Here is an 8,209-nt window from a genome sequence, read left to right as displayed (position 1 = left end):
GAGTTTATTTCTAGAGCGGATTACATTGATGATTTCCTTTTATTGAACCATCCCTGCATCCTTGGGATGAAGCCTACTTGATCATGGCTAATGATCATTTTAAAGTCCTCTTGGATTCAGTTTTTGAGAATTTTATTGACTATATTTGCATCTATATTCATAAGAGAAAATTGTCTGAAGTTCTCTTTATTTGTTTGGTCTTTGTGTGTTTCAGGTGTCATAGTAACTGTGGCTTCATAGAATGAACAACACAATATTTCTTCTGTTTCCATTTGTGGAGTATTGGTATTAGTTCTTTTCCAAAGGTATGATTGAATTCTGCACTAAACCCCTCATGTCGGGCTTTTTCTTGGTTGGGAGACTTTTAATGACAGCTTCTATTTCCTTAGTGCTTATGAAACTCCTTAGATAGTTTGTCTGGTCTTGATTTAAATTTGGTATTTTTGTATCTGTCTAGAAAATCATCTCTTTCATCTAAGTTGAGTATAATCTTTTGTAGTAGAAGCTGATGATTTTTTTTTAATTTCCCCAGTTTCTGTTATCATGTCTCTCTTTGCATTCCTGATTTTGATCATTTGGATACTGTTTCCTTGCCCTTTGGTTAGTTTGGTTCAGGGTTTATCTACCATGTTGATTTTCTCGAAGAACCAGTTTTTAGTTTGGTTGATTCTTTGTACAGTTCTCTTTGTTTCTAATTGGTTGATTTCAGGTTTGAGACTGATTATTTCTACTCTTTATGGTAGGTTTGCTTGTTTTTGTTCAAGAGCTTTCAGATGTGCTGTTAAGTGTAAATGCTCTCCAATTTATTTATGAAAGCACTTTGTGCTATATCTTTTCCTCTTAGTTCTGCTTTCACTGTGTGCCACTAGTTTTGGGTATGCTGTGTCTTCATCTTGATTAAATTCTAGAAAGACTTCATTTTCTTTCTTTAATTTTTCCCTGATAAAGTTATCAGGAGTGGATAGTTATTCAGTTTCCATGTGAGCTTTCTGTTTCTTTTGTTGTGACTGAAGACCAGCCATTGTCTGTGGTAATCTATCAGAATGCATAGGATTATTTCAATATTCTTGAATCTGCTGAGGCTTGTTTTCTGTGTGATTATCTGATCAGTTTTGGAAACCTTATGATGAGGTACTAAAAAGAAGGATATTGTTTGATTAGGGTGAAATGTTCTTTAGATATATCTTAAATCTAGTTGTTTCATAATTTCTAGTTTCACTGTGTGCCTGTTTAGATTCTGTGCCCATGGTCTGTTCATTGGTGAGAGTGGGGTAGTGAAGTCGCCCACTATTATTGTATGAGGACCAATGTGTATTTTGAGATTTAGTAATGTTTCTTTTACAAATGTGGGTGCCCTTGGATTTGAGGCACAGATGTTAAGAATTGAGACTTCATCTTGTTAGATTTTTTCTTTTGATGAGTATGATGTGACCTTCCACATCTCTTGTAATAAGTTTTGATTGAAAATATATTTTATTGGATATTAGAATGGCTACTTCAGCTTGTTTCTTGGGACCATTTGCTTGGAAAAATCTTTTCTAACCTATTAGTCTAAGGTAGTGTCTATCTTTGTAACTTATGCCTATATTATGGATGGAAGAAAATGCTGGGCCCATTTTACGTATCCAGTCTGTTAGCCTATGTATTTTTATTGGGGAATTGAGTGCATTGATAACAATAAACATTAAAGCCAATGATTATTGGTTCCTGTACTTTTTATTGATGGTGTGGTATTGTATTTGTGTGGTTCTCTTCTTTTGGGTTTGATGTGAGATAATTAATTCCTTGCTTTGCCTTAGTTTCCCTCTTTCTGTTGGAATTTTCTTTCTATTATCTTCTGTAGTAGAAAGATATTATTTAAATTTGGTTTTATCTCTTAAGTATACTATCATATTATCTGAAAATAGTGATATTTTGACTTCTTCCTTTCCAATTTGTACCCCTGTGACTACTTTTTGTTGTCTAATTGCTCTGGCTAGGACTTCAAGTACTATGTTAAATAGGTAGGAAGATAGTGGTCAGCATTATCTAGTTCCTGATTTTACTCCATTTAGTTTGATTTTGTTGCCTAATGGTTTGCTGTGTATTGCTTTTACTATGTTTACGTATGGGTACTTGAATTCCTGATCTTTCCAAGTCTGCTACCATGAAGGGGTGCTTAATTTTCTCAAATGCATTTTCAGAATCTAATGAGATGATCATGTGATTTTTTTCTTTGAGTTTATTTATGTAGTCTATTATATTGATGTGTTTTCATATACTGAACAATCCCTGAATCTCTGGGATGAAGCCAACTTAGTCATGATGGATGATTGTTTTGATATATTCTTGGATTCAGTTTGTGAGACCTTTTTTGTTTTGTTTTGTTTTGCTTTTTTTTTAAGTGATAAAATTCTTTTTTTTTATCTTTATTAACTTGGATGTTTCTTATTTACATTTCGATTGTTATTCCCTTTCCCGGTTTCCAGGCCAACATCCCCCTAACCCCTCCCCCTCTTCTTCTATATGGGTGTTCCCCTTCCCATCCTCCCCTCATTACTGCTCTCCCCCCAACAATCACGATCACTGGGAGTTCAGTCTTGGCAGGACCAAGGGCTTCCCCTTCCACTGGTGCCCTTACTAGGCTATTATTGCTACCTATGCGGTTGGAGCCCAGGGTCAGTCCATGTATAGTCTTTGAGTAGTGGCTTAGTCCTGGAAGCTCTGGTTGGTCGGCATTGTTGTTCATATGGGGTCTCAAGACCCTTCAAGCTCTTTCAGTCCTTTTTCTAATTCCTTCAATGGGGGTCCCATTTTCAGTTCAGTGATTTGCTGCTGGCATTCACCTATTATGTATTTGCAATATTCTGACTGTGTCTCTCAGGAGAGATCTGCATCCAGTTCCTGTCAGCCTGTACTTCTTTGCTTCATCCATCTTATCTAGTTTGGTGGCTGTATATGTATGGGCCACATGTGGGGCAGGCTCTGAATGGGTGTTCCTTCTGCCAGTTTGTGAAAATTTCATTGAGTATTTTCATATTGATATTTGATATTCATAAGGGAAATTGGTCTGAAGTTCTCTTTCTTTGTTGGGTCTTTGGGTGTTTTAGGTATAAGCACAATTGTGGTTTCATGGAACAATTTCGGTAGTGTTCCTTCTGTTTTTATTTTGTGGAATAGTTTGAAGAGTATTGGTATTAGTTCTTCTTTGAAAGTCTGATAGAATTCTACACAACACCTGTCTGTTCCTTCACTTTTTTTTTTGGTTGGAAGTTTTTAATGAGTGCTTCTGTTTCTTTAGGGGTTATGGGACTGTTTAGATGTTTTAACTGATTTAACTTTGGTATCTGTTATCTGTCTAGAAATTGTCCATTTCCTCTAGATTTCTCAGTTTGGTTGAGTATAGGATTTAGAAGATGAATATCTAATATATACAAAGAACTCAAGTAATTAGACTCCAGAGAATCAAGTAACCCTATTAAAACTGGGGTACAGAGACAAACAGAGAATTCTCACCTGAAGAATTTTGATTGGCCTAGAATCACCTAAAGAAATGTTCTTGGATACTTTATGTATTTATATTTCAAATGTTATCATCTTTCCCTCATCTCACACAGCCCTTCCCATTCCCCTTGCTTCTATGAGGATGCTCCCATTTTTACCCACCCACTCTATCCTCAATGCCTTAGGATTGCCCTACATCAGGGAAAAAAGCTTTCACAGGATCAAGGACTTTTCCTCCCATTGATGCTGGACAATGCCATCCTCTGCCACATATGTGGGTGGAATCATGGGTCACTCCGTGTGTACTCTTTGGTTGGCAGTTTAGTTTCTGGGAGCTCTGGAAAGGTTTGGATGGTTGATATTCTTGTTCTTCCTATGGTGTTTCAAACCCCTTCGTCTCCTTCAGGCTTTACTCTAACTCTTCCATTGGAGTCCCCTTGCTCAGTCCAATGGTTAACTGCAAACATCCTCATCTGTATAAAAAATAAAAAAAAATTTTAAAATGTAGTTTCAATCTTCTCATGTATAAATGCAGATTTTCCAGCACCATTTGTTGAGTAGGTTATCTTTTTTCCAATGCATGTTGACTTTTTTGTTAAAAATAAAGTAGACATAGTTTTGCTGTTTAAAAAAGAAAAGAAAGAAAGAAGGGCTCAACATCCTTAGTCATCAAGAAAATGCAAGTCTAAACAACCCTGAGATTCTACCTCACACACACCTGTCAGAATGGCTAAGATAAAAAACTCAGGTGACATCATGCTGGCAAATATATAGAGAAAGAGGAAGACTCCTCCATTAGTGGTGAGATTTCAAGTTGGTACAAGCACTTTGGAAAACAGTCTGGCAGTTCCTCAGAAAATTGGCCATAGTACTACCTGAGGACCTAGCTATACTATTCCTAGACATATACCCAAAAGATGCTCTAACATATAACAAGTACACATGTGCCTGTCTGTTCATAGCAGTCTTATTTATAATGGCCAGAAGCTGGAAAGAAACCAAATGTTCCACAAGAGTCAAATGGATACAGGAAATGTGGTACATTTATACAGCTATTAAAAAGAATGACTTGATGAAATTCTTAGGCAAATAAATGGAACTAGAAAATACCATCCTGAGTGAGGTAACCCAATCACAAAAGAAAACCTATAGTATGTACTCACTGATAAGTGGATATTAGCCCAAAAGTTTGGACTATCCAAGATACAATTTGCAGACCACATGAAGCTCCAGAAGAAAGACCAAAGTGTGGATAATTCAGTCCTCCTTAAAAGGGGGAAAATACTCACAGGAGGAGATACAGAAACAAAGTTTGGACCAAAGACCAAAGTAAAGGCCATCCATAGACTGCCCCACCTGGGAATCAATGCAAACCCAGACATGGTTGTGGATACCAAGAAATGCATGATTGGGGTTGGGGATTTAGCTCAGTGGTAGAGCGCTTGCCTAGCAAGGCCCTGGGTTCGGTCCCCAGCTCTGGGAAAAAAAAGAAAAGAAAAGAAAAAAAAAGAAAGAAATGCATGCTTACAGGAGCCTGCTGTCTCCTAAGAGGCTCTACCACAGTCTGACAAACACAGAGGCAGTTGCTTGCAGTGAACCATTGGACTTAATATGGGGTCCTCAATGCAGGAGTTAGAGAAAGTACTGAAGGCAGTGAAGGGGTTTATAACCTCATTGGAAGAAGAAAAATATCAACCAACCAGATGCCCCAGAGCTCCCAGGGAATAAACCACCAACCAAAGAGTACACATGGAGGGACCCCTGGCTCCAGCTGCATATGTAGCAGAGGATGGCTTTGTTGGGAAATGTTGGTCCTGTGAAGGCTCAATGCCCAAGTATAGGGGAATGCCTTGGTGGAGAGGCAGGAGGAAGTTGGTGGGTGGGGGAGCACTCCCATAGAAGCAGAGGAAGGGGGATGTTAAAGAGAGGAAATGAGGAAAGGGGATTACATTAGAAATGTAAATAAATTGTCCAATAAAAGAAAAGAAAGGGGTTGGGGATTTAGCTCAGTGGTAGAGCACTTGCCTAGCAAACAAGGCCCTGGGTTTGGTCCTCCTAAGCTCTGAGAAAAAAAGAAAAAAGAAAAAAGAATTGTTTAAAAAGAAAAGAAAAAATTGTGAAGATACAAACACAATAAATAAATAAATTTGGTTTTGTTTTAATTTCTCCATTCAGGGTGTTTGACTAGTTCCAGGACTGGCATTTGTGTTCTCTTAGGGTCTGCATCACATTTTTTCAAAACCTTCTGGGTTTTAGACTTTCTATTGAGAATACTTGTGTAATTCTGATAGATCTGCTTTTATATGTCACATGGCATTTTTCTGCTACCATTTTAATATTCTTTCTTTTTCCTATACATTTATTATTTTGATTATTATGTAATGGTATAGATTTCTCTTTTTGTTCAAATCTGTTTGATGTTCTGTATGCTTATTTAACATTTATGACCAGAGATGTTGTCTTCTATGATTTTGTTGAAAATGTTTCCTGGCCCTTTGCCTTGAGAATCTTTTCTCTCTTATTATTATTCTTAGGTTTTTTTTTTTTTTTTTTTTTTTTTTTTTTGCTGTATTTTGAATTTCCTTTATGATTTAGGTTGGGAGAATTTTGCACTTCCTATTTTCTTGACTGCTGTGTCAATATCTTCTATGCCTGAGATTCTCTCTTCTCTCTCTTTTATTGTGTTGGTGATGTTTGCATCTTTTTCCTGGATTTTTCATTTCAGGGTTGTCTCTCTCTGTGTTTCCTTCAATGTTTCTATTGCCAGTTCGAGATCATTTTTTGTTTAATTCCTTCACCTGTTTGATTGCATTTTTCTGTATTTCTTTAAGGGAGTTATGTATGTTCTCCTTATGTTCTCATCTTCAGGAGATGAGATTTAAGGTCAGAGTCTTACTTTCCAGAGGTGTTAGGGTATCCACGGCCTGCTGTAGTGGAAGAACTGGTTTCTGATGATGCTAAATGGCTCTAGTTTCTTTTGCTTATATTCCTGCACTTGCCTCTTGCTATCTAGTTATCTCAGATATTAACTGGCCTTCATGTCTCTGACTGGATCTGTCTCTATTGTGAACCTGAGATCTTAGTATTATGACACTCCTGGATCTCAAACTGTCTCTGGGTATGGGAGAGGGTCTGGAGTGTTGGTTCTGTCTCTCTCTGGGTTGAGGTATGAAGTAAATTTTAAAGATAAAATAACCCATGCTCATGGATCAGTAAGATTTAAATTGTTAAAATGCCTGTCCTACTAAGAACAATTTATATTATCAGTGAAATCCATATCAAAATTCTAACAAAATTCTATACTGAAACTAAAAGAACAATTCTCATGTTCATAAGGAAAAGCAAGAACAACAACTAAAATAATCTTTAACATAAAAAAATTACTTGAGGTGCCAACATTCATAGGTTATACTTGCACTATTGAGATTTAGATAATAAAAACCACAAGGCAGCAGCATAAAAACAGGAATATTGATCAATAAATCAAACTGAAGTTCTAGACATAAATCCTCATAATTCTGGAAATATATTTTCTTTCTTTCTTTCTTTCTTTCTTTCTCTCTCTCTCTCTCTTTCTTTCTTTCTTTCTTTCTTTCTTTCTTTCTTTCTTTCTTTCTTTCTTTCTTTCTTTCTTCCTTTCTCTTTTCAGAAATACCACTGGGGTGTCCTGCATGCACTTCTGCTTAGGACCTATCAATGGGATTCTTTTAGTCCCAGGCCAGCTCCTGGCCCAGGTCCTCTGGCACCAGAATGGTGGTGGTCCTTTTATTCAGAAAATGTTAGGTCAGTAATCTTTCAGACATTCGCAGGTTAGAGCATTGAGCTTTGACATAGCCTCTTTCCCCTCTGCCATGTAATGGCACTCATGTGATACAGCAATCAAAACTGAAACACCTCTAGGAGCTGGATAAGATAATTATTAACTTAAATGACAATTTATAGTTTCCCAGAGATATTCTTCTGTTTAAACTGTCATTAACATCAATAAACTCATGTATTCCAGATTACCTTGAATTTTTAAAATTAAATCTATAGTTTGTATTTTGTAAATTAGGTAATATAAAGTGTTTTACTTCATGCTTTCCCCTCAATATAAATATAAATTTTACCATTAAAAAAAGTTTAAACTTCCAATTATCATGTTAATCATTGTGTTAGAATATACAATAATTTCAGCAATTGTCTGTGAAAATGTCCTAAGTAATATATAACATTTGTATATAACTCTGAAATTCTGACAGTTTGGATGACAATTTAATGCTACATTTAAATAACCTATCTTCAATATCTTTTTTGTGTGTGTGTTTTTTTTTTTAACTTGAATATTTCTTATATACATTTCGAGTGTTATTCCTTTCGGTTCGGGCAAACATCCTCCCCTCCCCTTCCTTATGGGTGTTCCCCTCCCCACCTCCCCTATTGCCCCCCCCAACTGTCTGATTCTGGGGTTTAGTCTTAACAGGACCCAGGGGTTTACCTTCACTGGTGCTCTTACTAGGATATTCATTGCTACCTATGAGGTCAGAGTCCAGGGTCAGTCCATGTATAGTCTTTAGATAGTGGCTTAGTCCCTGGAAGCTCTGGTTGCTTGGCATTGTTGTACATATGGGGTCTCAAGCCCCTTCAAGCTCTTCCAGTTCTTTCTCTGATTCCTTCAACGGGGGTCCTATTCTCAGTTCAGTGGTTTGCTGCTGACATTCGGCTCTGTATTTGCTGTATTCTGGCT

The 8,209-nt window shown here is 36.8% G+C and overlaps 1 non-coding gene across 1 annotated transcript; it reads right to left on the bottom strand.

Annotated features, from left to right (window-relative positions):
* Positions 1-7,258: 7,258 nt before the first annotated feature.
* LOC116899879 lies at positions 7,259-7,390 on the bottom strand. The gene has a single exon (XR_004387868.1). It is a non-coding gene; the product is annotated as a small nucleolar RNA SNORA17 (small nucleolar RNA).
* Positions 7,391-8,209: the final 819 nt, after the last annotated feature.

This window comes from Rattus rattus, chromosome 4 (assembly GCF_011064425.1).
Source record: "Rattus rattus isolate New Zealand chromosome 4, Rrattus_CSIRO_v1, whole genome shotgun sequence".
NCBI lineage: Eukaryota > Metazoa > Chordata > Mammalia > Rodentia > Muridae > Rattus > Rattus rattus.
The sequence above is the reverse complement of the archived record's forward strand: the minus strand, read 5'-3'. Positions and strand labels throughout refer to the sequence as shown.